Source organism: Nicotiana tabacum, unplaced genomic scaffold (genome assembly GCF_000715075.1).
Source record: "Nicotiana tabacum cultivar K326 unplaced genomic scaffold, ASM71507v2 Un00003, whole genome shotgun sequence".
In the NCBI taxonomy this organism is placed as follows: domain Eukaryota; kingdom Viridiplantae; phylum Streptophyta; class Magnoliopsida; order Solanales; family Solanaceae; genus Nicotiana; species Nicotiana tabacum.
In genome coordinates, this window is record NW_027438241.1 from 60,087 (window position 1) to 78,735 (window position 18,649).

The following is an 18,649-nucleotide window of genomic DNA, read 5'->3' on the forward strand; positions in this document are numbered from 1 at the left end:
CGGATCGTAATTCCCTGTCCAATATGAAGAAAAAGCCGACTGAAAGCTTTAGGGAGTATGCAATCAAGTGGAAGGAGCAAGCAGCTAGAGTTAAGCCACCCATGGGTAACCACGGGTTGATCACTATTTTTCTGGAGGCCCAAGAGCCTGATTACTTTCAGAACATGATGTCCGCAATGGGTAGACCTTTTTCGGAAGCGATCAAAATAGGAGAAATGGTCGAAAATGGCCTCAAGACTGGCAGAATTGTAAGTCAAGCTGCTCTCAAAGCCACCACCCAAGCTATCCAAAATGGGTCGGGAAGTTTGGCAAATAGAAAGAAGAGAGATGAAGGGTCCATGATGACTTCGGGATCCAGGGAAGTTCAAAGAGGGGCATCGCACCCTTATGTGCAAGTTTAGCAAGGGCAATCCAGCTACCCTCAACATTACTATCCCCCACCAATTCCTCAGTACTCTGTGGGACCACCACAATATACAGTGTTTAATGCTCAATCATATGCTCGTCCTCCCAATCAACAGGTACGGGCACCAGCTCCAAGATTCCCCCGACCTCAGCAGCAAAATTTTTGGGCACCCAACAATGCTCGTCCTAGGCAGGATTATGGTCGAGACCAGAGGCCAGTGGAAAAATTTACTCCATTGGCTGAATCATACTCTAGTCTGTTCCAGAAGTTGAAGCAGATGGACGCGATTGGACCCATCGCTCCCCGCCATATGCATCCCGATTCACACGGATTTCAAGCAAATGCTAGATGTGAATATCATTCAGGTTCTCCGGGGCATAGCACTGATGACTGTTGGACCCTGAAAAGAGCCATAGAAAGACTCATTGTTGAAAAATTGATTGTAGTCACGAATGGCGAGGACCCTCCTAATGTGACCAATAACCCGTTGCCAGTACACAATGATGTTCATTTTGTGGGAATGATTGGCCGAGATCATGAATACAAGCTGGTTGGTCGAGCAGAAATGACAGTGGTAACGATTCAAGAGGGAACCAAACTGGAAGTAAGTCCAAGCCTAGATACACCGTTTATTGTGAAAGGCGCCCAGAGCTCAGAGAGGGCAACTTTATTTGTTCCAAAAATCTCGAGGTTGGAAGTTCGCTCCAATGTTCCAAACCCAAAAATATACGTCCTTGGAGGTCACCCCATCACAAAGCAGAATCAGGGCGGTACGACGGGTATAATAGAGCCGATCATAATCAAGCCTGCCACACAACCGCGTGTAACAAATATGAAATCTATCCCTTAGAACTACAACAAAACTATAGTAACCTACAAAGGCAAGGAAATCATAGAAGAAGTGGGGGAAACTGGAGGTTTGACTCTATCAGGGAAGTGTTATTCTCCAGAATAGTTGAGGAAGGCTAAGCAAATCAGAGAAGGCCAAATGCCAATAAAGAAACCGGTCACTGAAGAAGAGGCGGAGGAGTTTTTGAAAAATATGAAAGTTCAGTATTACTCAATCATTGACTAGCTGAGAAAGACTCCTGCCCAAATCTCTCTGTTATCTCTGCTCATACACTCAGGAGAGCATGCCCGTGTACTAATCAAAATCCTGAACAAGGCACATGTCTCAGAGAATACCACCGTGAATCAATTAGAGAAGATGGCCAATAGATTTTTTGAGGTGAAAAAAATTTCCTTTACTGATGATGAACTTCCTGAGGAGGGATCCGGTCACAATAGGTCTTTGCACTTGATTGTCAAATTTGAGGGGCATTATGTGACGTGAGTCATGGTTGATGGAGGCTCGAGTGTAAATGTATGCCCCCTCTCTACCTTGCAAAGTATGAAGATCAATACAGACAGGATCCAACCCAGCAATGTTCGTATCCGGGCTTTTGATGGCTCAGCGAAAGATACCATTGGGGAGATCAACCCCACCATGATGATTGGGCCTGTTGATTTTGAAATTGTCTTCCAAGTAGTGGACATGGAAACTTCTTATAACTTTTTTCTTGGAAGGCCATGGATCCATATGGCCTGAGCTATGCCATCCACCTTGCATCAGATGCTCAAATTCGAGCACGACAGGCAATAAATTATTGTTCACGGAGAAGACGAGTCATCCATTTATAAAGACCCGTTAATCCCATGTACTGAGGCCAAGGAAGGATGTGAGTCTATTGTCTATCAGGCTTTCGAAGTGATTGTTGTGGACCATGTTGAGGAAGGAAAGCCCATTCTACATCCTCGTCTCTCTGCAACATCTGTAATGGTGGCTGCACTTATGATGAGACAAGGTTATGAGCCAGGAAAAGGCTTGGGGCATCATTGCAAGGAATTTCAGAACCTATTTCTCCGTTCAGTAACAGGGGTACTTTTGGTTTAGGCTTCAGGCCAACACAAGCGGATGAAGACAAAGCCAAGCACCGCAAAAAGTACGGGTGGGTCTTGCAGCAACCTATCCCTTACATTTTCTACACTTTTGTCAAGCCACGATTCAAACATGGTCAAAATTCCTCGGCGCATGCAAACATTGATGAAATTTGCTGGGGCCTCAACCAGATGTTTTCTGAAGTGAATATGATCCAGGCTGGTGAAGGCACTAGTCGTGCCGATATGCAACTAATTGGCCCAGACACCATGCTCAATAACTGGAAAGCAACTCCTCTCCCCACAAGGAAGGAGTCTTGGTAGTTGACTTTTGCAGCTTCTTTCTTTTGTACTTCGGGTTACTTTCAGGGTTGTAATCCAAATATCTTAGTATGATTGTTTTATCTTTGACGTTAACCCCTCTATCCTTTCAAATTCAATGAAATGCAGTTCAGTTTCGTATTAAAATTTTGTATTTTTTCCTTCTTCTTTTTTTCTAATTCCTGCCATTTTATTTCCATTTCAGTTTTGTTAATGCCACCTTTGATAACATGACATGCATGCTGAATTCACGCCCAGATCTCAAAAAATTGTCTAATTTTAAAATAATGCATCAAGAGGTCGAATATGATGAAGATAAGGTTGTTGAGGAAATAAAAATAGAGTTGGAACAATTCGAAAACAAGCCCAGGCCCAACCTCAATGAAACTGAGCCAATTAATATCAGAGGTCATGAAGAAGTCAGAGAAACAAAGATAAGCATTCACACTGAACAAAAAACTAGAGATGCCTTGATTCAACTTTTATTTGAGTATAAAGATGTGTTTGCTTGGTCTTATGATAATATGTTGGGTTTAAGCGCCGATTTAGTGGTTCATAAGCTTCCCACGTATCCTGATATTCCACCAGTCCAACAGAAGCAACATAAATTTAAAACGGACATGAGTGATAAAATTAAAGAGGAAATAATGAAGCAATTGAGCGTCAATGTTGTCAAAGCCGTATGATACACCACATGGGTGGAAAATGTTGTGCCCGTGCCAAAGAAAGATGGAAAAACTAGAGTCTGTGTTGACTACAGAGACCTGAACAAAGCAAGTTCGAAGGATAATTTTCCTTTGCCAAACATCCATATTCTTGTAGATTATTGTGCAAAGCATGAGATACAGTCGTTCTTGGATTGCTATGCTGGGTACCACCAGATTCTAATGGACGAGGGTGATGCAGAAAAGACCGCTTTTACCACTCCGTGGGGTACCTATTGTTACAGGGTCATGCCATTCGGTTTCAAGAATGCAGGGGCGACTTACATGAGGGCCATGACCACCATTTTTCACGACATGATGCACAAAGAGATTGAAGTATAGGTCGATGATGTCATCATAAAATCAAAGACATAGGCTAATCACGTGCATGATTTGAAAAAGTTCTTCGAACATCTTCGAAGGTATGACCTTAAGCTCAATCCAGCCAAGTGTGCATTCGGGGTTCCATCTGGGAAACTCCTCGGTTTTATAGTCAGTCGGAGAGGAATCAAATTGGATCCATCTAAGATAAATTCCATTCAAGATCTGCCACCCTCGAAGAACAAAAAGGAGGTCATGAGTTTGCTCGGGAGGTTGAACTACATCAGTAGGTTCATTGCTCAGCTCACAACCACGTGTGAGCCCATATTTATGTTGCTGAAAAAGGATGCTGCAATCAAGTGGACGGACGATTGCCAAAATGCTTTTGACAGGATCAAAGAATATCTATCAAAACCCCCTGTACTGGTCCCACCTGAACCTGGTAGGCCATTGTTTTTATATCTATCAGTGATGGATAATTCCTTTGGATGCGTTCTAGGGAAACATGATGCAACAGGCAAAAAGGAATAAGCAATATATTATTTGAGCAAGAAGTTCACCAATTATGAGATTAAGTACACCTTTTTAGAAAGGACATGTTGTGCCTTGACTTGGGTCGCTCAGAAGTTGAGACATTATCTTTTGGCCTATACTACTTACCTCATATCCAGTATGGATCCTTTAAAGTATATCTTCCAAAAGCCAATGCCCACTGGCAGGCTCACAAAATGGCAAATCCTGCTCACAGAGTTTGACATCGTCTATGTCACTCCCACCGCGATGAAAGCACAGGCTTTGGCCGATCATTTGGCAGAGAATCCTGTTGATGATGAGTACATGCCACTTACCACATACTTCCCAGATGAAGAGATCAACTCAATAGAGGAAGTAGTTCTAGACGACAACCCTGTATGGAAAATGTATTTTGATGGAGCTGTCAATATCAAAGGAGTTGGGATCGGGGCAATCCTCATCTTACCTATTGGACAGTATTACCTTGCAATGGCCAGACTTCGTTTCTTCTGTACCAATAATACGGTAGAATACGAAGCATGTATCATGGGTTTGAAAATGGCCCTCGATCGGGATGTCCATGAACTATTGGTTATGGGAGATTCTGACTTGCTTATCCGTCAAGCCCAAGGCAAATGGGAGACTCGAGACATCAAGCTTATTCCATACAGACAATGTGTACAAGATTTGAGCAAAAACTTCAAATCCATCGAGTTCAGGTACATTCCTAGGTTTCACAACGAGCTAGCCGATGCTTTGGCTACTTTAGCCTCGATGCTCCCTTATCCGGGAAACGCTCATATTGATCCACTAGAAATCCAAGTTCGGAATCAACACGGTTACTGCAATACAATTGAGACAGAACCAGATGGTGAACAATGGTATCATGGCATAAAACGATTCCTAAAGACAAGAGAATACCCAGAGCATGCCAAGGGGGATTCAAAAAGAACTATAAGGCGGCTCGCCAGCGGTTTCTTCCTGAATGGGGTAATTTTGTACAAAAGGACCCCATATTTGAACTTGTTGAGATGTGTAGACACCATAGAAGCTGAGCGGATCATGAGTGAAGTGCATTCGGGGGTATGCGGACCTCACATAAATGGATATGTTTTGGCAAAGAAGATTCTGCGGGCAGGGTATTATTGGCTTACAATGGAGCGAGATTGCTTCAGTTTTGTTCGCAAGTGTCACCAATGCCAAATTCATGGTGACTTGATTCACTCGCCACCTTTTGAGTTGCATCCCATGTCCTCTCCTTGGCCTTTCGTTGCTTGGGGAATGGATGTTATTGGGCCAATTGAGCCAAAGGCTTCAAATGGGCATAGATTCATTTTGGTTGCCATTGATTACTTCACCAAGTGGGTGGAGGCCGTCACTTTCAAAGCAGTCACCAAGAAAGCAGTGGCAGACTTTGTTCATTCCAACATCATCTGCCGTTTTGGTATCCCAAATACCATTATCACTGACAATGCATCCAATATCAATAGTCATTTGATGAAGGAGGTATGCGAGCAATTTAAAATTATGCATCGCCATTCTACCCCTTACCGGCCAAAAGCCAATGGAGCTGTTGAAGCGGCGAACAAGAACATCAAGAAGATTCTTAGGAAAATGATCCAAAGTTCCAGACAATGGCATGAAAAGTTGTCTTTTGCTCTTTTGGGATACCGCACAACTGCTCGCACATCTATTGGTGCAACTCCTTATCTGTTGGTATATGGAATGGAAGCTGTAATACCGGCTGAAGTCGAAATTCCCTCTCTTCGGATCATTGTGGAGTCGGAGATTGAAGATAAATAATGGGTAAAGACCCGATTAGAACAACTAATGTTGATTGATGAAAAATGGCTAGCAGCAGTGTGCTTTGGCCAGTTATACCAGCAAAGAATGGCACACGCTTACAACAAGAAAGTGCATCCAAGGCACTTCGAGGTAGGCCAACTCGTTCTGAAATGCGTTCTTCCACACCAAGTAGAAGCTAAAGGAAAGTTCGCCCCAAACTGGAAAGGACCCTACATCATCAAGAAAGTGTTACCAAAAGGGGCCTTGCATTTGGTAGATGAAGAAGGGCGGGTACCAGACATGACTATTAATGCAGATGCAGTCAAAATATATTATGTCTGATATATACCCACTGTGGAACTTTCACACATGATTTTCTTAGATCGAGATGACGAAGGCTACAATTGCTCACTATTCCAAGCAAGTGTCACCATTTTGTTACCGCTTTTAAGCTGTATTTTTCTTCCTTGTTTTCCACTTTTTGGAACCTGTGTACTCAAAAAATAAATAAATAAATAAGTCAAACAATAAAGTTCATGTTCATTGAACTACGTCCGACCTAATTCCGAAAGGATACGTAGGCAGCCTTACCCTGGGTTCGGTCCCATCGCAACAAAAATCCATATTCCCAATACTCCAAAACTGGGGCAGAAATTTGTTTTTATCTTACGGTTTTTCCTGTAGAAACAGTTTCAAAAGTTGTAATTCAGTTCAAGGTCCTTTTCGCCTTTTTCCTGTTAAGAACTTCTGATCGATCTTTGAGAATACTTGAAGTCCTCATGCCAGGGGCATTGGCCAACCTCTGCATGTCGTATCTTAGTAAAAAAAAAAAAGAAATGAGAGAGTCTTATCGGTGAAAACCCGTATGGGCACTGTAAGGCGATGGTGAGCAGAGAAATGCGAGAGTCTTATGGGTGAAAACCAGATGGGCACCATAAAGCGACAGTGATTAGAGAAATGAGAGAGGTCAGTTAGAGAAAACTCGCAAAGGGCGCTTCTAGCCGAATGAGGGTCTTCGATGCTCCGGCATGAGCACAACCAAGACAGTTTTAAGATGAACATTTGCAATTTATTTTGAGAATTAGACAGATCAGGCGTCCAGTCCAAAATGCATGTCATGATTCATTGAAGTCGGCATATATCTCCAGATAGGTCTCCTTATTTCTCTCCCCGAAAGGGACTCTTTTTATTTAGACACAATTCCTTTTTCACTTCTAATTGCTCTTCTATTCTTTTCCATAATTTTTCTTAGATTCCCTTTAGGTCTAATCTTGCATCAAAAAAAAAACAATGGCTGCAAAATTGGCTACAGTTTCCCCGTAATACCGAGCACAATTTGGAGCATATACGGCATTGACGAAGGCAGGAATCCGTCTGTGATCTCTTTTGATAAGGCGGACAAAGTGTCTCAAATAAACTGAAAAGGTCGCCTAAGCAAGACTTGCTTCATGGGAAAAGTTGATAAGCACTAAAGACAGAAATTGGTTCTGGGTGCAAGACAACTAAGTTTGATTTTAAAGGAAAATTGCCTTACCTTAGGGACAAGGATTAGCGGTACCATGGACATCCGGGTATGAAACAGCCAGGGGCAACGTCAGAAAGACAATGTCTCTAGAAAGCGATACAAAGTATCCGGGAACCTCGGTACCACACTCACAAAATCAGTTCTTCGATAGCGGAGTGGTGAATTCAAACTACTCAGGGCATCAAGGCCATAAGCCGACCACCACTTTAAAAAACTCACAAATTTTTCTTTGTTTGAAGCAGGATCAAAGCAGTGCAGAATGGCGATTCTCAAAGGGCGAATGTCATCAAAGGTAAGTTTCCTCAAAATATCCACTTTCTTTATTTGCAGCATGCATCATTACTGTCCACGCCTCCCATTTTTGTAGCTTAAACCAGGTAGAACCTTTTCGCCTAGGGGGATCCAGCTCATATTTTTGGATAGAAGTACTCTTCGCCCATGCTTGTTTTTCATAGCTTAACCAGGTAGAACATTTTCGCCTAAGGATATCCAACTCATAGTTTTCGGGTAGAAGTACTCTTCGCTCAGGATTTTTCGTAGCTTAACCCAGGTAGAACCTTTTTGCCTAGGGGGATTCAGCTCATAGTTCCGGGTAAAAGTACTCTTCGCTCAGCTGTTTTACAGTAGCTTAACTCAGGTAGAATCATTTCGCCTAGGGGATCTAGCTTATATTTTCTGGTAGAAGTACTCTTCACTCAGGCTGTTATACGTAGCTTAACCCAGGTAGAACTTTTTAGCTTAGGGGGTTCCAGCTCATGTTTCCGGGTAGAAGTACTTTTCGCCCAGGTTTGCTTTTCGTAGTTTAACTAAGTAGAACCTTTTCGCCTAGGGGGATCCAGCTCATATTTTTGGATAGAAGTACTCTTCGCCCATGCTTGTTTTTCATAGCTTAACTCAGGTAGAATCATTTCACCTAGGGGGATCCAGCTCATATTTCCAGGTAGAAGTACTTTTCGCTCAGGCTTTTTCGTAGCTTAACCCATGTAGAACCTTTTTGCTTATGGGGATTCAGCTCATAGTTCCGGGTAGAAGTACTTTTCGCTCAGATGTTTTATAGTAGCTTAACTCAGGTAGAATCATTTCGCCTAGGGGATCCAGCTCATATTTTCGGGTAGAAGTACTCTTCGCTCAGGCTGTTATACGTAGCTTAACCCATGTAGAACGTTTTCACCTAGGGGGCTCCAACTCATGTTTCCGGGTAGAAGTACTTTTCGCCCAGGTTTGCTTTTCATAATTTAACCTAGGTAGAACCTTTTCGCCTTAGGGATTCAGCATCCTTTCAGTAATACAGGGTACCAACCCCTGGTTACGCTCCTTTCAGTAATACAGGGTGCCAGCCCCTGGTTACACTCATTTATGTAATACAGGGTACCAACCCCTGGTTACACTCCTTTCCGTAATACAGGGTACCAGCCCATGTTTATATTTTTTCTCAGTAATACAGGGTGCCAACCCCTGGTTACACTTTCTTTCTGTAATATAGGGTACCAACCCCTGGTTACATTCCCTTTTCAGTAATGCAAGGCGCCAACCCCTGGTTATATTTTCTTTTCAGTAATACAAGGTACCAACCCTTGATTACATTCTTTTTCTGTAATACAGGGTACCAACCCCTAGTTGCTTTTTCAATATAGTATGAGGGTATAACAATCCCTAGTTGACGTTATTATAGACATCGGGTCTCCACTTTCCAATCCCTTTTCCAACTTAGGGTATCCACTCCCTAGTTGATTTTATTGTTAGACATAGGGTTTCCATTCCCTAATATTCTTTTTCCAACATAAGGTCTTCACTGCCTAGTTGATTTGATATTAAATGCATGGTACACCATTCCCTCATCGCATTCCCCAACATAAGGTACATTAATCCTTAGTTGAGGTACCATTTAGACAAAACAGGGTACACAATTACCAAAGAATCATGCTTTCCGAGGGTAAACCAATCCCAATCTTTTATTGCTTTCAATAATAAACTAGTATTGAATTTTGTTATAATAACTCACGAAATTTTTCTAGTAAAAACTGGGGCAGAAACATTTTGTTTGTTTGATTGTTTTGGTGTTTGAGCAGGTTTTACCTCAAGGCACATGGTTCGAGATGACCAAAAGAAGAAGTCTCAATCCAGAATAAAAAAAAGAATAAAAAATGAAGAAGTAATAGAAAAGATATGGAATACTCCAGACATGACTGAAGTCATGAGCATTACACTTCCCGCTTTGATTGGAAGAAACCGTAGAAAAATGAACTAGCACCTGCAGCTAAATAGCATCAAGGTTCAGATCCGAGTCTGCGTGAAGAACCAGTCAAGACTCAAGATCAAGCGTCAAAAGACTTATAGATAGGAATCTTGTAACTCATAGTTGATAGGCTTGTTTAGTTTCTTTTGATTTTGATGTAATAACAGGACCACAGACCAGAGCCTCGACAGAACCTCACTCGATTCTCCAACTCAGCATTCCAACCTTTTCCTCGAACTACACGTGGCGTAATTTCCTTATAACCTGGGATATGTAGGTTATCCATAACTAAGACATGGTCGCACTCTTTTCTCTTATCTCTCTTCCCTTTTGAATAGTGGTATGGCCAAAAATTAGTCATATCGCTCATCTTTTCTTTGCCTGAAAACTCTTCATGTTTTCAAGCAAAGAGGGGCATGCTGTGAGCACCTAATTTTTTACCATGTTTGAATTGTTCTACTTATCTTACCAATACCTCACTTCTCACTCCATATTTCCCGCTCCCATCTTCTCACGCGTGTCCCCACTCCACTTTCCTTTTCCCCCCACTCTTTGTCCCCACTCCACTTTCCCTTGTCCCCCATGCTTGTCCCCCATTCTTGTCCCCCACTCACAACCCCCCACATGATCTCCCCGTAAAGAGAAGAGAACGGAGGCCCTCTAAGGAGGAGGAGAGGCATAAAACCCTAACGGCCTTCCCCGAATTCCGCTTCTCTCTAAAAACAAAAACCCTTAGACCCCAAAACCTGGTTGGGGCCCTTCTAACTGATTCTTTATTTTCCAACAGAGAAAATATCCGACCATCGTCTCCACCTCTCGCTGATTCTCACAAAAGGGCCTGACCCCTATCTCCCCTCATACTCGCCTCTCACCCATCGACACCAACACACACACACGGTAACATATAGTAGAGAGTGAGCCGTTCTTCTTGAGGTTGTCGATTAAGGTTTCCGGTGCGAGTGGTTGTTGCTGTTGTAAAGTTGCTGAGCTCCATTTTCAAGTTTCGTAAGCTCCATTTTGGGCGAATTTTGTTGGTTTCGTTGCTGTCGAGGTAATTTCCCCCCGACGTTATGTTTCTAGTCGATTTTGATGCCATAAAGTTATAAGAATGTCATGTTGTGAACTTGAATCAAAGACTGTTGAATATATGTGGCTGAAATGTGATTTGTATTACACTCTGTTTTGAATTTAACAAGATTTAATTATTTTGTCCCATATGCTTCATATGTATACACCATATCTCTGTTTAAGCACGTTAAGAGTGAAAATATCATTAAGTTTAACTGTTATTGGTGTCCTTAACACTGAGAAAATGAAGGCTGGCCTCACTGCTCATTTCGATGAGCTTAATGCTTTGTCATTTGTTTCTTTGTTAACTACTGTGAGCATGCCTTTGTAATGTGATGATTGTGTTTGTTTTCTTTCCATTCTCGCTTTTGATTTGATGATATAAATTGGTGGAGCTCAGATTTTGATAAAGAACTAAGACTTTGTGCACCCTCTCGATTCTTGAGATGAGTACTAACACTTTTGGGCTTTATTACTTTTAATATTATAATAACTAATTATCATATGTTTTCTCCTGATGAGTTGAGGACATTAAGAAGCATGTCTTATCGGCTAAAGTAATACATTTTGTTACTTGTCTCCAGTAATATTGTTATTTTGGGGTATTCACTCAAAAGTGACCAACTTTATCGGGTTGGTTATTCCAAAAATTAGTTTCTTGTTATTGAAGACGGTTTTCACAATAATATCTTGTCCATAATCCATGGCCTCACGCTCATCTCAAATTTTAGGAAATAAACATATTATAAATATTCTAGTTTTGTTTTAGGAGCGATTAATAATAAATTATCGTGGTTATGAGTACGGTTCCCGTGGTATGGTCACGATATGTAAATTCCAGTTCGGGTGTGCATTTCATGTGACACGACCACAACTTCAAACAATAATAAAAATAAACATGTTGTAGATCATGGGTACGGTTCCCATGATGCGATTCGCAATATGTACAAAAATAAATGAGTGCGCGACATCGCGATTTGTTCAAACAAATTCCATAAATATTAAAAGCGGGTAGATAAAACATGAAAATCAATAAATCACAGTTTATTCAAAATTAATTCAAGCCAAGTTGTAGTCAATAAAGCGACCGTGCTAGAACTACGGGACTTGGGAAATGCCTTACACCTTCTCCCCGGTCAACAGAATTCCTTATCCGTACTTTATTTTCGCAGACCAATAATAAAAGAGTCAAACCTTCTTTTGACCAGGGATTCAAATAAAAGGTGACTTGGAATACCAAAAATCAATTCCAAGTGGCGACTCTGTAAATAAAATAATCCCTACTCAAATTTGTCACTTTAATTGGAAAAACTCTTTAACCCACAACAATCCATAATATACATATATTTTGTGGGGTAGAAAAGGGGTGTGACAAGAATCTAGAAGGAAAATTTCAGAAAAAATTAAACTTGAAAAAATGAGGATTAGTGACGGTAACCGTAATGCATTTGGTCCTAAGGTTTGGTATTGTAAAATTTATTTTCTTTATCAAAATATTTTAATCAAGTTTAGTTTTTTCCTAGCGCTAGTTTTATCATTTGGTCGAATTAATTTCTAACGTTGTCTTAACTGTTTTATAAAAAATTTATCAATCCTTCAATAATCCTCTCTTGATTTGTAATCAATACTAAATAAAATACTTTCATAACTCTTGAGCCTCACAATAATCTTGACTTAGGAAATAAATAACTCACAAATTGCTAGTTTACTTTAGGTGCGCTTTTAATTAGTTTATCGCGATTTTATAAACGTTCACGTGGCATAATTATGATTTCCAAAATTAAAATCGAAGTATGTGTTCGCGCAACTTTGGCCAAAATAATCTTAATATAATAAAATGCTATTAATTGTGTACACGTACGCGTGACATAATTTTGGTACAATAAACAACACAATAATAAAACGGATTCACACACGTGATTCGTTTCAAAGATAATTCCATATTTTAATAATTAAAAGCGGATAGATAAAACATGAAAACCAATAAATCACAGTTTATCCAAAATTAATTCAAGCCAAGTTGTAGTCAATAAAGCGTCTAGTGCTAAAACCATGGGGCTTGGGGAATTCCCTACACCTTCTCCCCGGTGAACGAAATTCCTTACCCGAACTTTATTTTCGCAGACCAATAATAATAGAATCAAATCTTCCTTTGACTAGGGATTCAAATAAAAGGTGACTTGGAACACCCAAAAAATCAATTCCAAGTGGCGACTCTGTAAATAAAATAATCTCTACTCAAGTTTGTCACTTTAATTGAAAAACCCCTTTAACGCACAATAATCCAAAACACACATACATTATCTTTTTGGGGGTAAAACGGGGTGCGGCAGGCAGTATGAAACATGAAAAGTTATTCAAGAATTTTCTTCGTTGGTGATGATGACTATAGGTTTAACGTCTATGAAAACAATCCAAGATAAACACTAATACAGTCAACCCTCTCTATAACAGCCTCATTTGTTCCTATATATTTTAGCTTTTATAGTGAATGGCTGTTATACACCTATAACAACATTTGACGATTAAATACTTTTTGGTTGTTATAGATAAAAATTATTATTTTTCTTTTTAAATGTTACATATAAAGATAAAAAAATTATTCAAATTTAAAATCTCAAAATATATGCATATTTTACTAGTTAAATATTGAAGAAAACAAATATATTATTAATAAATTCATAACTAAACGTATACAGATTTAAACTCTAAGGCAGATATTTTAAAGCTAGCTTAAAAAATAATTCTTTTAAGATTGATGGAAAAACTTTGTAATTGTAGTTTGTTTCGTAGATTTTATTTTTTTACTAGCGATATGACGCTTGAATTAACGAAGATTCGTATCCAAATTTTCAGCAAAAAGGTATCCAATAGCTTTTCCTTGAAGACAATCTAAGAGCTTATTATTTAAATTTTCTATCTAAATATTTTTTGAAATTTGTTCAATAAAAAAGATATCATGTATAAATCTTCAAATCTTATATCTTATGCAAGATAGAAACTTTGTTTAGTGGAAAAGACCGTATGCATATTTTTAGAATTATTATTAGTAATCTTAAAAATTCTATATGGCTGTTATAGAGGCGTAATTTTACAAAAAGCGTTCTGTTATAAATATAGTTATTGCTATTATAAGTAAAAAGATGTTATAGAGAGGTAAAATATAGCATAAAAAATCGATTTTGAGGAAAACTTGACTTTTATAGTAAATGACTGTTATATAAGGATGTTGTAATAAATAGGTTTGACTTTATATATGTATATTTCTTTCACCATAACCATCTGAAAGAAAAGAAAAATAACATATAGAGATTTAACTCTATGAACAATCTTTAAGGAACATGTATTAGTAACGTAAAAGCTAAAAATACTGCACTACTTGCTCTCACGTAATGTCTCTTCATCTTCTTCTCTCTACCTTCAACCGATTCCTGCAACCAAAACTTCTCCCATGTTATAGAGTTTTCAAACTGAAATTTTAATCTTAGAAAAAAAGATTCCATAAGTATCGATATATCTTTTCTTATAACTGACTCTATCGGTTGGCATCACTTACGTTATTATTGCCATGAGACTTTGGCTTCATGTTTTTTTCGCCTATCTTCAACGATTTAAGAGATTTCTTTAGAACCTTATCGGGAACATTGATCACATCAAGATTTCAATTTATTCGAAATTGATTTTCTTCATTTTTGATTGACTTTTGGGTTAAAGGCGGTTCACTTTCCCATTCAAAAGGTGAGTGGAGTATTACTTCCCAACCCTAAAAGGTTAATGGGTTGGAATTTACTCTTTTTAAATTTAAAAATTATTTAACTTAAACTTTTCATTTTATTTTTTATGACGAGTTTTTACAGTCACACAAATGTTATAAATATCTTCTTTCTTAATTAAACTCCATTACTCAATCAAAAAGAATCACATAAATAAAATGGAGACAATATACAATGCTTTTAGTTTCAATTTTAATAGGAGTAATTGATAATAAAAGTACTCTATGGTAGTGTTTGGACATAGATTTGGTTGAAATTTAAAAAAAGAGTTTTTGAAGATGAGATAAAAAATAATTTTTGGAATATAAAATTGTGTTTGGACATGTATTTGCTTGAAAAGAAGTTAGAGTTTTGTGTAAACTTTAAAATTTTGAAAAACTAGTCTAAACCATTTTTTGAAACTTGAAAAATACCCAAAAAATGATCACTTTTTATAGTCAAATAATATTTTCAAATTATTTTTGAAAAAAATGGTTTAAAAAAAAAACTTATAGCTAAACGGCAGCTACATGTTTCTAAGCGCTTTCGCCCAATTAATATTTTCGATATCAAATAGGATTCAGCTATTTTTAATTGTATCTTTATCTTATTATTTGAAAACTGGCTTGTAACTACACCATGTAATCACCATTAATTTTCATATTCTAATAGCTTCCTTTTGATTATACCCAATTTCTCATAAAAACGTACCTTTGGTGCTTATTGTAGGAGATGAATTTGTTTTTGCAAAAATAGATTTTAATTTTTGCACGTTTGTTCCCCTCAAAAAGAAATACGAGGAAGACAAGCAAATAGTAGGTCACATAACTAGATAGAACGTACACTGCTTCACTTATTGTGATCTGCTTATAGTTTGATCAAAATAACGCATCTAAACTATAAATTCACGCGAATGATATGAACAACAATTTTATCAGTTAAACACAATAATTTTAGGGAAAATGACATTATATAGCCGCTATCAAAATAATAGCCGAAAAAATGTACATTTTTTGTATATGTTTTGTGTATATATAATTCTGTATGTTATATACAAAAATTATGTAAATTTTATACACTTTTTCGGCTATCAAATGTAAATAGTTTTTAGCGCGAGCTAATAACGAAGAAAGCCCCGATTTTACTTCTTGTAAATTATTGAAGTCCGGAAGATCTCCATAATTTTAGCATTTGAAATATTGAAAATTTTGTTTAATAGTATTTCAAGAGAAAAAAATAATTCACTCACAAGCTTTAAACTCTTTTCCTAATTAAATTCCAAATACAATTTCAAATTAAATTTTTTTCTTCTCAAATTCAGCTTAAAATATATTTTCTTTTTAATTTCAACCGACAAACGCCTACTAAATAATTCAAGAGGAAAACTTTCAATAATAGTCAAAGTATTGCCCCAAATGAAACCCCACTATGACTTAACTACTCTTCACATGAGTTAAAACTTAAAAGGCAAAAACTGCAAAGAAAGTACAACTAGCTGTATCTGTTGGAACGTACATATCTTGTATGTCCGGAAAAGGTATACCATGGTAAGTACTAGCACTAAGGTTAACAAGTTACCGAGTTACAATCTGAAACTTATGGGTTCAGAATTATAATTTGTTTTAAGTTATTGAATTTTAAATTAATAATTTGTATATATTTAATAGATTTTTAAAGACAAAAACATAATTTTAACCAAAGTTACCGAATTCGGCCGAAGCCGTAAGGCGTATGCTAGACAATATTGTCGCCTGTAAAGACCTTATTTTGGGCTTCTTCTACGGTCGATTTTCACTTTGCGACCTGACTAATCCAAATTTACTTCGAAAAATTTCATTCTTAGGGTAAAATATTTTATACTAAAGACGACTTTATACCTAAGACTTAAAATCGAGAGAGAGTACTAATTACCACTCTACTACAACTAGTGTCAAGACCATATGGAACAATCAAATAAAATACTCTTAACTTAAAGTAGTAAATGTGAAAAGTCATTCAAATAAATTAAAGTACGGTCAGATTTGTTATTACGAGCTCTTATATCCAATAAACTACTGTCAAATTAGTCTACTCCGAGTTCTTATTTTGGTCACTTCAAAAACAGACTTTACTTTATTGATAACATGTCTCCTGAATTTTTTATCAAGACAGATCATAACACTAAGGTGAAAGCCCCCAATATAAATATAAGACTCGTGGTTCAAATAATCAATCTTCCGTTTAACTATCAAGAACAAAAAGAAGAACAAAAAGAAGTATAGCTTTTACTTTAGATACTTCCATTTTAACATTAATATATTAAAATTCAAAAAAATTGTTTACGAGGCATTTCTTCTTTTTCCCAAACCTGCATACTTCGGTTGATACTATTGTGTGCAATAAAATCATATCTCGTATTTTATTGAATCATAAACAAACAATTTCGTCACTCTTAAAATAGAAATAAAAGTAAAAGTAAGAATAGAAACAAATAAAATTGCAAAATGAAAAGGAAGACTGACTTAATAGATGATTGAGAGAAGTATCATTTTATTAAATATTTCTTTAATATTTTAAAATTTTCATTCCCTCATCATCTATAGGTATACATGCATAAAACGCTAAAACGTAAAATACAAATAATGAAATTTATTGCAGGTGGATTGGAAAAAATATTAACAGTTTAACACGTAATGGACAAACTTATCCATTTAAAAATTAAAACACAATCATAGATTAAATGAGGTTTCGTAATATTTAAAAACGATAACATAAGTATGTGTTACAAGTCAGATTCTCTAGAGAGGTATGTGTAATATTTTCTTTTTTCTTAACAGGAAACCTATTTTTTTGTTTGATTTCTAGTCGACATAATATTTTAAAGGGAAAAGGTCCGTATTTGCCCCTCTAATATAGTATATTGTTTACATTTGCTCTCTGTTATACTTTTCGTTTATTTTATTTCCTACCGTTAACAAACTTTTCAGATTTGTCCCTAATCCTAACAGACTTACACTGTGGCTGCTCATCCTTTTAATTTCTGTCCATGTAAACTACCAAGTCACACGGTCCCACCAAATTAACCAACTAGACCTTAAATTTACGTTAGCACTGTTCTCAAGCAACAATACAACAATCTAAAATTGTTTCAAAATATATCATGCAAAGGAAATTAGAGATGAAAAAGAAAAAGAAAAGACAAAAAGGGGAAAAGAAAATACATCGTTGTGGCTTTTGGCAGCATCAAAATTAAGAGGGGAATTGAGACCACCATCTTTTCCAGCCAGATAGCGAGCGATACTCAATGATGAACACTAACTGAAAGCGGCCGGGAATGAGTACCTATCCCTTACGGGAATCGAACCCGTGTCTTCGACATGAAAAGACGATGTCCTAACTACTGGACGAAAGGGACACCCACCGTAAACTCTTACTACCTTCAATATTATCAAGAATATTAGACCTTAAAGCTCTCAATCAAACCTTTGATCTCACGCCAAATTTTCACTACTAGAAATTCGACAAAAACCGACCAACGTCGATCGACCAACTTTGGTCGGTCAAAAAACCGACCAAAGTTGGTCGGTTTTTCAAAATATTTTTTTTTAAAATTTTTGTTGTCGACCGACCAACTTTGATCGGTTTTCTTTGGCGCAAAAATGCAGGAAACTATTTTTGAGTCCCGCGAAATTTATGTTTCAAGAAACCGACCAACTTTGGTCGGTTTTTCAATTAAAATAAATAAAAATTAATATTAAAAAAAGATCAAAATTGGTCGGTTAATTCGGCCGGTCATTTAAAAAAACCGACCAACTTTGGTCGGTAATTTTACTTTTTAATAAAACCGACCAACTTTGATCGGTTATTTTCGTGCGAAAATATAATTAAAGAGTATAAATCAAATAAAAGACAGTCTTAAAATAAAATATACCAATGGTCTAGTAGTAGAATAGTATCCTGCCACAGTACGGACCCCGGTTCGATCCCCAGATGGTGAATCTTTTTATTACATAATTAAAATACCGACCAACTTTGGTCGGTTTTTTTTATAATTTTTTTTTTTGAATTTAATTGACCGACGGTTTGCCTTTCCGACCACAAAAATACCGTCCACACGTAAAT